Source organism: Chenopodium album, chromosome 5 (genome assembly GCF_948465745.1).
Source record: "Chenopodium album chromosome 5, dcCheAlbu1.1, whole genome shotgun sequence".
Taxonomy (NCBI): domain Eukaryota; kingdom Viridiplantae; phylum Streptophyta; class Magnoliopsida; order Caryophyllales; family Amaranthaceae; genus Chenopodium; species Chenopodium album.
The window spans coordinates 58102348-58119197 of NC_137838.1; positions in this window are offsets into that span (position 1 = coordinate 58102348).

Consider the following 16850-nt stretch of genomic DNA (forward strand, 5'->3'; position numbering starts at 1 on the left):
GTATTCGCTTGGTCATATGAAGATATGCCAGGAATTAATAGAGAAATAGCTCAACACACAATTACACTAATTCCAGGAATGAAACCTGTAAAACAAAAGTTACGTTGAATGAAACCCGACGTAGTTCTTAAAATAAAAGAAGAAGTACAAAAACAGATAACAACAGGTTTTATTAGGGTATTAAAATACCCCGAATGGATCGCAAATGTAGTCCCAATTTCGAAGAAGGATGGAAGAGTACGAATGTGTGTCGACTATCAAGATCTAAATAAGGCAAGTCCAAAGAATGACTTCCCTTTACCACACATCGATATTCTATTAGATAATACAGTGAACCACACACTTCTCTCATTTATGGATGGATACGTAGGGTACAATCGGATCCTCAAGGCAGAAGAAGACATGGAGAAAACAACATTTATAACACCTTGGGGCACTTACTGTTACACGGTGATGCCATTCGTACCAGTGAGAAGCAACTGCTTTACTCCATGACATGATGCACAAGGAAGTCAAAGTCTATGTAGATGACATGATTGTGAATTCAAAGGATCGACCAGGGCATTTGGTAGCTCTAAGAAAATTCTTTGAAAGGTTAAGAAAATAGAACATGAGGTTGAACCCATCCAATTATGCTTTTGGAGTCACCTTAGGAAAACTCTTGGGATACGTTATTAGCTCTAAAGGAATATAGATAGACCCAACCAAGATCAAAGCAATCATGTCAATGCCACCGCCCAAAACTTAAAAGCGAATTCGGGGATTCATTGGTCGGTTACAATACATATGTAGTTCATATCTAAATTGACAACAATATGTGAACCAATATTCAAGAAGCTTAAAAAGAATGTGCCAGTAATATGGGACGACGATGAGTGTCAAAAAGCCTTTGAGAAGATCAAAGCCTACCTCGCTAACCCTCATATATTAGCACCAGCACTCCCAGGAATCCCTTGAGGTTGTACTTAACAGTCACCAAAGAGACAATGGGGGCTTTGCTCGCACAAGAAGTAGAAGGAAAGGAGAATGCCATCTACTATCTAAGTAAAAAGATGTTTGAGTATGAAATATGCTATAAACCACTTGAGAAATTCTGCCTCGCATTGATGTGGGCCACAACCAAGTTAAGACATTATGCTCGTTCATACGGTCTATGTAGTATCTCAAATGGACCCAGTCAAGTATCTCCTGGATAAATCTACACTAAATGGGTAAATATCAAGATGGATAGTCAACCTAGCCCAATTCGATGTAAGGTTTATGCCCCAAAAGGCTATTAAAGGATCCGTGGTTTCAGATTTCTAAGCAAATTTTCCAATAGAAGATTCCACGCCTATAGAGAATGATTTTCCAGACGAAGATTTGATGGTCACAGAAGATGATACTTGGACTCTCTACTTCGACGGAGCCTCAAATCAAAAGGGATGTGGTGTAGGAGTACTATTGGTATCACCTAAAGAGGAACATGTTCCAATCTCCATAAAGCTAGATTTCGACGTTACCAACAACGCTGCAGAGTACGAAGCATGTGTGGCATACCTCGAAACAACATTGGCATTGGGAGTAAAGAAACTTCGAATTTTCGTCGACTCTTCGCTTGTCATCAATTAACTTTGCAAGAGATGGAAAGTAAGGAGTGAAAATTTTGCAAACGCATCCCAGAAAAGATGTCGCTTGACGACAGATGTCAGCGTCGGCCGACAGCAGCTGCGTCTGGCGACGAAGACAGCGCCAGGGGACGAACAGCAACGTCTGACGACAAACCTAAATTGCGACGCCAATTTTCCTGCATTAAACTGGCCGATTTTTGGTGTATTTTGGAAAATTTTGAATTCCGTACTCGAATATTTTTCCAGAAAAATAATTAAGTGTTTTCATTGCTTTAATGGAGATTATAATGTAAATGTTGATTTAATTTAAAAATTGCATTAATAAAATAAAGTAAAGTTACATTATTGATGGAATTTAAATGAAAGCTTAAAAAAAAAAAATTTGACTTACAAAAATTAAATTTGTCTAATAAGTTGAAAGTAAACCAATGCTCTAATATTTCATCTCTTTCTTTGCTCTCTTCCAATTCTTGTTAGCTTCTTCTTCCTCATCCATTACTTTTGCTAGCAAGCATCCTTTAGAGGATCTGCATTCAATTTTGGTGTTAATAGTTTCTCCCTAAGCCATTACACCATGTTTCTTCTCTACCCATATTTTCTTTTTTGTAGAGTCAGCTTTCCTTTTCTCTTTGCCTTTAGTAGTGTTTTTATTTTTAGGAAATTCATGAGGACGACGAAGATCTCCAGAAGGAATGGTTGAGCAAGGCCGTACTGTCTTTTTACTCTGCAGGGGTAATAAAAAGTTAACTTGGAAAAGCTTGGAGGACGGCAGAAGGTTTGCTTATTAATATCAACCATCTTCTTAATCTTCCACCATGGGATGATCCATTTGATAGCAAAATCACAAGAAGCTCCACTCCCGACGACCCATCTTTATGGAAAAGCGCTTCTTTCACCTCACAAAGCAGTTTGGTGTATATTTTTCAATGTTGTCAGGAGGACTAATTAATTCTAGCCTCTCCATTAGCCACATTCTGCAAAAATTCAATGTAAATAATTAGTATTACTATACAAAAATATATGTTTTTGAATTTTGTAATTAAAAATATTCTTTTTCTACCTATAATAAAATTGGAGAACCTCGAAAAGGTGCTTTTGGATTTTTCTTTAATTCATCCAAACTAAGCATAATTTCTCCAACAATTAATGGCATTGGATTCCTCCCTGATTCAATTTGTTCCATGATAGACACTAAAACTGCTTGACCCTCACAATTATTACCACTAGTGAGGAGATATTGGCTAAACAAGCAAAAGAGAAAAGCTCTCCTCCTATAAACATGAATAGACTCAGAATATGGTCTATCAAAGTAATGGCGTGCAAATTCTTTCTGATTAACTACAGTTCCATCTACAATATTTGTTAGATCCCTGTCTTTAAGGTTAAAGAAACGCTCAAAATCTTTATAATAATATTCACTAATATTAGGAATTACCGCAAGATCCATGGAAGAAAAGCCTAGAATAGCACCAAAGTCTTCCGGTAAAGGACTAATTTCATCATCGCCTAATCTAAAGCAATGAGTGTCTGGATCCCAATATTCTAAGGCGGTATGAATAAAATCTATATCTATGTCTACCCGCTTAATACCATAAGTACCTCCTAGATGAAAGAAATCAAGCTCTTTTCTCTCCCTAGCAGTTAAAGATCGGCACCACTCACGAGTAAAATCACTAAAACTTTTAGACATGATTGCTTAAAGAGAATTAAAGCTATAACTATTATTTTAATCTGTTCGAAATATACAAAATTCGGCAGATTTGGGGGCTATTTATGCACAAAACTGGTACAGTTTATTTCCCGAAAGGATTCAGAGAAAAAAAAAGTGCGTTGCCAGACGACAAGGACAGCATCTGGCGATGAGGCCTGTCGCTTACTTGGAGACAAGATCAGCGTTTGGCGACAGAGGGTCGGTTCGACGACAGCTTCTCCGCGCTATGCAAATCATATGTTTTTTTTATTACATCTCGATTTTGGTACATTGACTTTACGTTTTTTGACCTCTTTCAAATACTATTTCGATTAAATTAAGCTTAATTAATTTTAGGCTTCTGTTAGTCAAAATTTTATTTTTTCATTTTTTCCTTTTGGGGGAGAAATTCGGATACCCTCCATTGATTATAAAAAATGATGGAAATTTTTTGCGCAAAAATTAGTCACAATTTTTTCACACTCACATGCACATAAAATAAAAAAAATAAAATGCAAAGATAAAATAAGCATAATAAATTTGTACATACAATATGTCTAACATAGAAACCATATAATACGAATTAGCAAAGTCCTACAAGTCAAATAAAATAAACATAGGTACAACTACGGTGCTGGAGGACGCAAATGGGGAGGAACTCCCAAAGTGTCAAAGAACAAGGTGGATTATGGAGTATGCCCCTCATCGGCTCCAAGATCGCTGACAGTCGGGATCGACAGAGTAGGGCCAGCCCATCCAGGCTCACCCTGATGCTGAATAGCCAACCTCGTACGTCCCACCACCTCCTAAAGGAGTCGATGTCACGTCTCCTTGGCCTGTCGGCCTAGCGTATGCATCCTCAGACGAAGAGCCCAAATCCTCCGATCTCTCAGGTGGAGCCGTCTTTGATTGAACACCCTCACCCCTAGAAGAGGTACGATGACGCCTCGAGTCGGACCTCTCTCTCCTAGCCTCAAGTCTCGCCCGAGTGTGAGGAGGAGGAATAGCCTGTCCCTGCAAAAGTTAACTGTGTTAGATGCTAAATGAATAAATAAAGCATGAGATAAGGATAAGAGAAATACCTCTATAGTGTCGTCACGGTGATAAGAAGCTCGATCCCTTAATCTCACCAGCTGGTAATGAAAGGCGTCCAAACCTCTTGCCATCCTCGTTACCACTTCGCGAGAAAACTGTTAAGAGATAAGTCAGTAACAATCAAAGACACATGCACAAGTAAAAAAGAGAAAATAAATGACTCACCCAAGTCTGGTGCCGAGGTATCGATTGCTCGATAAAACGGTGATCCGGAGGAGCCAAAGGAATCATCTCCTCAACGGGGCCATACATCCCTTGATAGGTGATGGACACAGGTGGAGCCACGAACTCCGCGTGCACATCCTATAAAATAAACTGAATAATCAATACCTACTTGAGGGCTATACAGGAGACAAATACACAAGATAAAGAATACCTCCTCTCCCCCCTCTGGCAAAACAGGTGGTGGAGCCAAGAGGGGCAGCCTCTTTGTAGCATAGCTCCGGACAAGCGTGAGTCCGCCAAGGTGTTCCCTTTGGATCCCTACTCGCCAAGGTCCTTAATCTCGCCTTGTCGAATATATGTCGAGGAGGGCGAGCAGGAACAACAAAAGCCTCCGAGGAGTGCTGAATAGCCACTCTCTCGCCTAGATGCACCGTAGCCTCATATGTCCCCTTGAACTACCGACGCTGAGCGGTGTATTGCGCATCAGGCGTAGAAATGTCAAAATCAGCCCACATCCGAAACTCCACGGCTGGCTTCTACAAAATGCATACTTATAAGACAAAATCCTACTAAAGGTATAAAAAGGCAATTATTTGAAGAACATACCGAGATGATCAACTCTCAAATGCGCCTAGTAGTAACATCTGCACTGTGACGGCCTCTCCAAAACGGAAGCCATGGGGAGCTCGCTAGGTGAAGGTCTCGCCGGCGCAAGAGATGGAAAGTGCTCGTAGAACCAAATCTACGAAGATAAAGAAATGCCAACAAATTCCAATAAAGATCTAGAGCTAACTTTAAAAGAAATAAAGTGAACCTCTACGACTCTCCAAAAGCTGGAAAGCGCAATATCTCCCTCAAAGGAGCTTTGACGACTAGCAAGTCACAGTCCGACTAGGAAGTCCATGTAGGTCAAGCTGGCCCAATTATACGACCTGACAATAGGAAGGTTGCGAAGAGCAGGCAGGTAGTAGAGTAGCACTCGACTACCTCTGTTAGGTGAAAAGGTCCCTGACAACATGATAAGAGTAAAAATGCGCAGCCGCTGCTCTAGGGTGGTCGCATTGTCCTGAAAGGCCGCCGCAAGTGTGGTCCGGCGAATGCATCTAGTGCTAAGCTGCGTCGGATCAGCCTCAGCACGAGCCCGAATGGTGATGGGGCCCAACAACTCCAGTACCTCTGGAGAAAAGACAGTGATCTCGCTATCAAAAGGGAGCGGGACCGAAGTGAACTCCAATCCCGTAATGAGACTGAATTTAGTAAGGGTAATAGTCATCTCATCCCAAGGAAAATGAAAGGTGTTGGTGGTGTCCCAAAAGAACTCCACCAAATCTCGGACTACATAGTGGCTCTGTCTGAAAGAGTACATAGCCTGAGTGGCTCGCAGCAAAGGAGTCAAGCCACATGACTCCCACAGAAGTCGCAGACCGTTATGGTCGCAGAAGTAAGTATTGTACAAAGAGCCGATGGTCGTGTTTCTGGAACCATGGCTACGGACTTGCCCGCTCTGAATCCCACGACGAACACGCTCTGAAATGTGAAACTCAGGCGCGAAATACAGAGTACGCTTGTCCTACTCTGGAAACCTCCCTAGGGAAGAAGAGGTCCCTACACCTGCGTCAACGAGATCGTCCTCCTAATGAGCCTCCCTAGAACGAGAACTCGAACCTCGTGGTCTAGCCATGTTATATTATGCAAAATAATAGAAAATTAAGGCTCTATAGTATCTAAGATTCGCCTAGCCGCATGATACTATGTTTACAAAAAACAGAGTACGTAGTACTAAGACAGAGCATGATTTCAATTTAAGAATAAATAGCAATTTTAAGCAATCAAACAATTTCTTGCAATACTATGACATATATTGTGACAAATTTGACAAGAATGGCTTGCAAAAACACGAAGAGCAAGTCACATTGTTCTCACGAACTTAAGAGGTTCAACAATGGAAATTTACTCATTTCTTCACCAAAATGAGTAAAACAAGTCTCAAAATGCTCTAAACATGATATACAAACATAATCCAGCAATTTCAAGGCATAAATTCAACAAACAAAGAGAATTAAGCATAACTGGGTTTGATTTTTTCGAATATCCGCACACAAACATCTCTAAATTCAGTAAAAACCGATTTAAGTTTGAGAAAAACTTACATGGATTGGGAAAATATATGAGATGAGATTTAATTTGCAACAAATTTGAGCAAATTTGGTGGACAAACGAGCGAGAACGATCGATTCGAAGCTTCGAGCAAACACGAACAAACAGCAACAACAGTCACGACAAATGAAGAAGAAAGGGGTTTTATTTTGAAAACCTGACATCAGAGCCAGACGACGAGTTCGTCGCTAGGCGCTGACCTTCATCGACTGGCGACAGAGCTAAAATCTGGCGACAGTGCGTTTTAGCGTGCGCTGGTACGACGATAGGATATGTGGCCCTCATAAGTGACTATGCGGACCTTATGCAGAAATTTTGGGTTCCTTAGTACTCCAGTTAGCCCCTGTAAGCAATTTGACATGATTAAGTAATCGGCTTGGTTACAATCACAGTAGGTGATCGACCTGATAAAAGATCGTCTCACTTAGCTTAAAGCTCCTAAACATTGGCTCATCGCAAAGGCACCGGCATAATGATTCATAAGCAGCAAAAAGCAATGACATAATGGCTCACAAACAGATAAATGCGCTAACGTACTGGCACCGCGGAAATTTCAGCAAATATCAAAGCAGCAAAGTTCAAGCGAGCTTTAAGGATCAACAAGCGTTGATCTTCGGTAATTTTCTTCGGAATGTTATCGCAACAACTGAGGGTGATTTCAAGCGGATTTATCTTCGACGACATTCATTAGCTTGTGGAGAGTTGTCACAAACAAATGAGGATGGCTTCAAGTGAGGTTATCTTCGACGGCATTCCCTAGGATGTGGAAGGTTGTCAGAAAGCAGGAGGTGATTTCAAGCGAAGTTTTCTTCGATCATGTTCCCTATGATGTGGAAGATGGTCATAAAACAGCGGAAATTGAAGGCAGCTGCAAGCGTGATAGTCTTCAGGCGGTATCCCCTAGCTCGAGGAAGATCATCAACAAAAATCAGTTACTACAGAGACGTGTGCTCGACGGTGCAAGATACTCGTTTCTTAACTCTCTTATCTGTTTAACTAATGCTAGTTTGCAGGTATTGGCGTTACAAGAATGATTTTGGATCATAGAACATTCTGAATCATTCTCCGTCCCTATCGTTACTTTGACTTTTGTTTTTGAAACTTGCGTTTCTCCAAACTCAGTCAAAGTGGGGGCTTCTGTAGACACCCAATTGTGTCTCCCTAAAACCAAACTCAGTGATGAATACCTTTCACGTCATTTGATTATTAAACAAGGTGAAAGTGTGAAAAGTCTAGTGATGAGGATGTTTTTATTAAAATATTTTACTTTCTGTTTTCAAAATATTTATTTATTTACCCTGTTTATGAAAATAGCCAATCCAATTTGGCTTGGTCCATGATAAGAGTCCAATAATTGTGTAGTTTGATTGGGCTCGAAAAGAGTATCCAATGATATATTATAAGCCCAATTCCGATGAATTATGAGGAAATTATGGATTAAATTAAATTACATGCAATGATTTTTTAAGGTGGCCCAATGATCTAGAGGAGGGCCTATTAATTATTATTCCTAAAGTGATTAGGATTGATTTTAGTCTTCTAGTAATATCTAGAAGGTTCTTTTCAATTCTAATGAGGTTAGGATTAATAATTATATTTTTTTAAAAAGATGTTTTATTTTGAATAAAATATATTAAATCTGATTTTAAATCTGCTTGGATGCAGAATTACCTGTAACCGATTTAAAAGGTAATTCCACGTGTAAAAGTGCCTTGTACTTTTTAACCTGCGAGAGACGACAGAGTCGTCGCCAGGAGCTGACTTTCGTCGCCTAGCGCTGACCTTCGTCGTCTGGCGACGAGTCCTGTCATCTGCGACTAGAGGTATTTTATTCCGAATATGATTTTCTTTGATACCGTGTAATTTTTCTTATAAATAGGGTCGTATTTCCCTGTTTTCAAAGGACCTACATATACAATCATCTCTCTCTCTAAAAGCTAGAAGATTTCTCTCTCTCTATTCTTTTTCTAAACCTTCCCTCTCTAAAAATTCCTCACTCATTAGTCCTAGACACACCTAGCCAAGTTCGAAGTTGCCTTCGCGACATGAAAGGTTTGACATTTCTGAGGGTTTGGTCCCAAATCTCTATTTTGATTATTTAATTTAATTATTTGGTTTATATTTTTCTTGAAGTTACTAACGTGTGTATTATGTTATTAGAAAGAGGTACGAGGCATCGAAGTAAGTAATTTAATTGTTTTATTGATCTTTTGATATAGAAATCATTCTTAGATTATTTTGTTGATTCCTAGTATCATGTTAGGATGTTTTATTGCTTCCTAGTATCATGTTTAGGGTAATAACTAAAATTTCTAATATTAAGTATGATTATTATAATGCTTCTTATTTCTTTTCTAATATCATGCTAGTATCATGTTAGGGTTAAAGCTTTGATCTTTAATGGTTAGTGACATGCTAGGGTTTGTTATTAATCTTGTTAGTATCATGCCTAGGTGTAGACATCTATTTTTTGCCTCCCGTCCCGACAGGAAGTGCAATGACAATAAATAAAACAATCTTCGTGTTAGATAGAAGTGGAGAATGCTTATGGATAACTGGTTAAGCCACAAAACGCTAAAACTAGCCTAAACTAAATAAACAAAGCTAAAACGAGGTCCAATTAACTAAATCCGATCAATATTAGGCTTAAGTCCGTGCTTAAAACCCGCTAATGACGGATTTAGGAGCGCCTAGGTTAAATTTTAATGCTACCGTAGGAAAATCCGCGGGCATCCGAATTAGTCGAGCTGGGCAGGCGCGCACAACTAAATCAGTTGAGCGTGACACTCTGCGCAACCTCCAGAGATGCGCTCGCAGAAGATTTAGAATTTTATTAAAATATAGAATCGAATCTTACCATAATGCCGTGCGCAAGAAAATCAGTTGCGCTGCCCATAACAGCGCAACTAAATCACTTGCACTGGGATGCTGCGCAACTAATCCTATTGCGTGTGACACCTGCTGCGGAAGAATATTCAAAATCCTAAACCTACTTATTCCCTATTAATCGAGGCTTAATCTGAGGCTTAAACACACAAAAAAGAACCTAAAACTCTAGTGAAATACTTGTGAACTTGAGCTACCTAAACGCTCTTGTCCTAAACACTCACCCCTTGATCTTTTGTTACTACGGTGGAGGTTCCCCAACAAGAAGGTTTCCATAAGTGTTCTAAACAGAGATCTAGCAAAGAGAAGTGATAAATTCTTAAGCACTTAGATAAATCACATTTATTTTCTTGTTTAAAGGAACCTTAATTAATTAATTAGTGTTGTTTGATCATCTTTAAAGGACTAATTAATTATTTTCACATAGTATCTTGCGTTAAATAAAGACTAGAATTGGATAATTAATTGTTGGTTGATCACTTAAGCCAAGGCGAATATTGTTTATTTTCTTGTCCTTTTCACGAATTTGATTAAATAAAGAATATCGACGTTGCAATGTAATTCCTACGTGAATTAACGTGTGTAAATAAAATCAACTTACTTAGTTTTAGGTATCGCGTTGCATATATTGTTTGTTAATGAAATTGAAAAAAAGGAAGAGCTAGCAGAGGCCGTACTAGGGCTAGAATAGCGATTCCTCTCTAAAAGGAACGTTATTTTAGTACCCTCGCTCCCAAACTCATTAACTCATTTCTGGTTTATGTAGACCAATTTGGGCATGGGTAAACTTACGATTCGTGCTAATTATTCCATAAACTCCACATGGAAGAAAGGCATGAACGAGGTTTATGAGTTTTCCTAAAACTCATTGGCGACTCCTACTTGTTTCTTACAAAAAAGCGTGATGAGAGTATCATTTTTAATTCAAGGTCTCCCAAACAGTTAAGAATTCAAATCCTAATACACCTTAACAAGTTTAAAGTCCTAGGCTTTTATGTGGCCATGGGCATCTAAGGAAGGACCCCCTACGATGGGATCACCCTCCTTATAGTGGCGAATCTGTTGGGGACTTAGAGGTTACATGATTAGTTCTTAGTTATGGTCCAAGGTTTCCAACACTAGGTTGCTTATGGGTTGATATGAGAATTAACTTGGATAATCTCTAGTTAGAGAGCGAGACTCGAATGCATAATATCTTCCTTTTGCGCAAAAGTAAAAACCAAACAAGCGACATTGCATCATGCATAAGTATAGAACACTTTAACCATTGGGGATTGGCTCATTGATTAGGGGTCGCCAACACTAGGCTTCTATCCCGAAATCAATAACAATCATCCCACCCATATCACCAACAAAATGTTGGGAGGACGATGTCATGAGTCAACACGTTGAGTGATTGATTTGCGCATAGTTTCTTAAGATATGGTACCTTTGGACACCCAAGCCTCTTTGACCATAGAATGACAATACATGAATCTTGGCTTATGATATGCTTTATGAGCTTATGCGACTATGTGCAACGTGTTAGGATAGTCTTCTTATTTTTCTTTTTTTTCGGTCTAGGTTCCCAATTACGAAGTAGTCTCTTCATAATTTTGAGTCATATTCGAAGGATAACATGAAAACATAAAAATAAAAAAAACGATGAAAAAATAAAAAAAAAGAAGCGCTTGAATTAAAAAATAAATAAATTTACGAGCAGGTGGTGCTAAGTTGCGCGACCCCAACCAGCGCAACAAATTTGGTTGTCGCGCGCAACTCAATCTCTTGCGCGCGCCCACTGTTACGAGTCAATTTGATTTCTCAAAAAACAAGTTGACTCGTTCGAACAATACCTCCATTGGAGAATTGTTTAATGGTGATGTTATTCGTTCGAATATATTTTGCGTTATTTCTTTTTTTTTTCTTTTAAACAAGTGTATCGATTCACTTATCCTCTCGTACTTCCTTTAGGGCCGGTTCTCAAGCTTGGGAACGAAGACTCCCGGGCGCTCGTATTCTACGTTTATCATCAAATAACCCACCTCTTTCAAACCACTTTCCCTCGACAACTAGTCATAGTCCAACAACAATGTCAACCATCGAACAAATCCAAGAAGAGATTGCTTAATTAAGAGAAGAAAAGGCTCAAGAGGCTCAGGAAAGAAGAATCAAGAAACTTGAAAAAGTCGAAAAGAAAAATGCCGAGGCTCTAGCCTTGCAACAAAAGACGGAACAATTATCCGTCAAAGAAAGTCGTTAGAGAAGCTTGTTCTTCGTTCTACCATGGGGAACAAGTACTTCGACGCAGAAAAGTTTGCTCCTCCCTCAGGACTTGCTTTGACAGAAAAGTTCGTAGCTACGGACTTGCCAATATTTAAGGTGACCAATAATCCAAAAAACCACTTAATGTGTTTTACTGGCACTATGGCATTAAAGGGATTTGATACTAAGTTCTATGCTTTGACTTTCCCTTTATCTTTAGACCCAACCGCGAGATAATGGTACTATGGGTTGGATCCAAAATTTAAAACAACATGGGAAGATGTAGTTTTGGATTTCATTACCCAATATGAGAGTAACATAGAGTTCAAATCGACTCTACGTGAGCTTGAAATGCTTAAGCAAGGCGACGATGAAGATTTCCTTGCTTTCTATGGTAGATGGCGAGAAAAGGCGACCCACCTTGCCCAAAGGCCACCTAAATTCGAGTTGGTACAAAAATTCATCGACAATTTTCATGAAAAGTACAACAAACATCTACGCTACCTTGGTCTAGACACTTTTCAAAAGGTCTATTCTGTGGCTACTAGGATTGAAGATGATCTTGCTAAAGAAAAAGCAAATAAACCCTATTATCATCATTAACATAAGAATAACTACAAAAAGGGGAATGATAATACATCATCCTCTATTGATGTATTTGCGACCACCACGTAATATAATAATACAAATCAATACAATAATAATGATCCTAGAAGGAGGTGGACAAAAGAAAGAAAATTTACACCATTTCCTGTAAGTTATAAGGAGTTATTAGAAAAATTAAGCGAAAAAGGCTTACTTGCGCCAACAGGGCCAACACCACCCACTCCACTAGAAAGAAGGTTTCCTCAATGGGATGGTAATGCTTATTGTGCTTATCATAGGGGCGTTGGGCACGATACTGAACATTGCTACGTCTTAAAGCACAAAATACAAGATTTAGTAGACGATGGGAGAATTCCCATGCCTAAACCTAACAATAATGCATCCCCATTAGGGATGTTTCATATTGATGAGGATTATATGGGAAGTGGTACGTTCAATCCTTTGGACTACATCACACCTATAGAAAAACCTCTAGCTACAATACTCATAGGGGCAACTAACAAAGTATGTGGATTATGGGGCGACGACTTTCAAGACTTATATGTCTCTAAGTATGCCGCCGTCCCACCTCCATCTTGTTTACAAAATGAGACGAATGGAGCGCTTGATTGGGATCATTTATTGGGGAAGTCACAAGACCTATCAAATCTCTCCTTGGATGAACAATGGCATCAAGCACAACTCACGGAACATCTTGAAATGGAGGCACATCCAAAGCCTCTAGAAGAAAGTTGGTTTGTGAGTCCTACGACTAATCCAAATGAAGTAGATCATCTAACTCGTTCTGGGCGAGTTTATCAAGCACCACCACCACCAAATGGATCTTTGACCACACAAAATCAAACTCAAGGTCAAATGCAAAACACAATACCACCTCCGCTTGAGGTGGAAGATCCATTGGTTAAACAACTTCGCCAATCCAAGGTGAATGTTAGCATTTGGGAACACTTAAGTACTTCTAAAGAACATATGAATTCTCTTATGAATTCTCTAACGACCTTGTTTGTAAGCACAGACACGACCCCTCAAGATCTCGTTAGCTTGCTTACTAGAGAAAAATCCGACAAATAAATCATTTTGATTTGCCTTCAAAAGACACTACCCACAATAATGCATTATACCTATCTGTGGGGTGCAAGGGATACAATATCCCCTCTTACTTTGGTAGATAATGGGTCAGCTGTAAACGTATGCCTGTTACGAACCGCAAAATACTTAGACCTTAATCAAGAAAAAGACTTTCAATCAACAACACAAAGTATTAGGGCCTACGACAACTTGAGAAGATTGGTGTGTGGAACTGTTAAGCTACCTATTACCACAGGCCCAATTCAAAAGATGGTTGAATTCCATGTTATGGACGTTAAACCTACATTCAACCTTCTACTTGGACATCCTTGGATACATGAGCTTGGTGCAATACCATCCTCACTTCATCAAATGATTAGGTTGAACTATCAAGGGCTTCTTATGACTATACATGCTTCTCCTTTCAAAATAACCATAAATGACCAATAACTTTTGAAAATAAATCATGATAATAATGAAGAGGACATGTGGGGATTTTTCGCAGAGCCAATCTACACAATCGAAATGGAAGAAAGCTTTGAAGAATCATTCAAGCTTGATCCATATTCTACCAAGATAGTAAACAACATCTTATTCAAGAGTAGTTACTTTCCTAGGATGCCTTTGGGAATGGGAATGAAGAAATCCCTCTTACTTCCTATCCCAAAGAAAAGCTTCTCCTTTGGATTGGGATATAAACCAACCAAAGAAGAACTAGAGTCTCACGATGAAAAAACAAAACACGTAGAGACAATAACACGAAAGGGATAGTCACTTTACTCCCATCCTACCAACGAACCCTTAATGGACAATTCATTAGGGAGTGAGAAGATTACCCATGCTACGAATTTCTAGAACCATTAGTTCTGGAGGGAATCAAGAAGCCTGGATTCGAATACTCCACAATTTCTACTTCTTGAATGACAATTTTAAAATCGTTGAATCAAAATGCCCAATTCCCAGGGTGCTACGATGGGCAAGCATTTAACTTGCTATCAGGACTAGAGCAAAATCATGTCGCTACAATGACCAATCAGAATGCAATTCAAGATGAAGCTTTTGACCCAACCTCATTGATTACCCCTTCTAATGAAACCTTTGAGCATGGATGGAGGAAATCTTTCAAATGGATCAATCACAAAGGCAATAAATTGGAGATCATCACAGGCGAAGAGAAGATTTTTGAAGAATTAGACGATGAAACTAGCATAGACTTTAGGGAAGATGAAAATTTAGGCCTTGTGGCCATTAGTGAATCTTTATTTTCTAGTTCTAAGGATAAGGATCTCAAAAAGGATTCTTCTCTTGATGTACTATCTTTTTAATTTTATAATATGAGCTCTAGAGTATATGCCTTCTCTTTAATCTTTTGAATGCTATAACAATCAATCTAATAAAGATGATGACATTAATAAATTGATTGAACTAATGAATGAACGAGAACAAAAGAACTCTATCATTGAAGAAAATGAAATAGTCAATATGGGAACCAATGAAAACAAAAGAGAAGTCAAAATTGGCTTAACTCTAAATCCGGAAGAGCGATCGACTCTCATATCGACGCTCAAAGAATTCGAAGACGTGTTCGCTTGGTCATACAAGGACATGCCTGGAATAGATAGGGAAATCGCGGAACATACCTTTCCCTTGAGCCCTACCTCAAAACTAGTAAAATAAAAACTTCGATGAATGAAACCTGATGTTGCATTAAAAATAAAAGAAGAAGTACATAAACAATTGGACGCTGGTTTCATTCGCGTATGTAATTAGCGAGAATGGGTGGAGAACATCGTCCCAGTCCCCAAAAAGGATGGACGAGTTCGCATCTGTGTCGATTTTAGGGACCTTAATAAGGCTAGCCCTAAAGACAATTTTCCTCTACCATATATTGACATATTGGTAGATAACACGGCTGAACATGTGATGTTATCCTTTATGGATGGATACGCAGGTTACTACCAAATTTTAATGGCAAAAGAAGACGAAGAAAAGACATGCTTTATTACCCCTTGGGGTACATATTGCTACACAATCATGCCATTTAGTTTAAAAATGCAGGAGCTACATACCAAAGAACGGCTACGACTCTCTTGCAAGATATGATGCATAAAGAGATAGAAGTGTATGTGGATGATATGATAGTAAAGTCAAAAGATAGAATGGGACATATAAAAGCTTTACGCAAATTTTTTACTCGCATAAAAGAATACAAAATGCGATTGAATCCACAAAAATGCCCCTTTGGAGTAACTTTCAGCAAGTTACTCGGATACATAGTAAGCACACGTGGTATTGGGATCGATCCCTCTAAAATAAAGGCAATTGTTGACATGCCTCCCCCTCAAACAGAAAAAGAAATAGGGGGTTCCTTGGAAAATTGCAATACATTAGTCAATTCATCAACAAATTGACTATGACTTGCGAGCCAATATTTAAAAAACTAAAAAAAGAAGAAAAACATAAATGGGACGATCAATGCCAAAAGGCCTTTGAGAAAATCAAAGATTATCTCAAATGTCCACCAATTTTAGCACCACCAGTACCCAAACTACCTCTTAGGCTATACATCACAGTTACAGACACAACCACAGGCGCCATGTTAGCACAAGAGGTAGAAAAAGTCGAGCGTGCAATATATTACATAAGTAAAAAGTTCATTCAATATGAAACAAAATATAGCACCTTGGAAAAAACGAGTCTAGCATTAGTGTGGGCAACTAAAAAATTACGACATTATATGCTACCACACACCACTCATGTAATTTATCAAAAAAATCCGATAAAGTATTTGTTTAAACAACCACCTATACAAGAAAGGATATCCTAGTGGTTGGTGATGTTGGCTGAATTCGAGCTAAAATATATTCCTGAAAAGTCAATGAAAGGATAAGTGATTTCCGACTTTCTAGCCCAACATCCAATTCAAACAAGTCATGCAGAAATTACTCATCTTCCGGATAAAGAGATTCTCATGACACAAGAAGACAAATGGGTGATGTACTTCAACGGTGCGTCCAATAAAAAAGGATATGGCGTAGGGGTGTTACTCATAAGTCCATAGGGAGCACATACTCCAATCTCTTTCAAATTAGACTTTAAGGTTACTAATAATGTCGCGGAATGTTAAGCGTGCATTATTGGATTAAAAGCAGCCGCTAGCATAGGTGTGAAAAAATTAGAGGTATATGGAGATTCTAGTTTCATTATAAATCATATATTGAAATAATGGAAAATAAAGAACTCCACAATGATATTATACCAAGCACACCTAGAGCAACTCATCGAGAATTTTGAATATATTGATTTTAAATATCTCCCAAGGGATGATA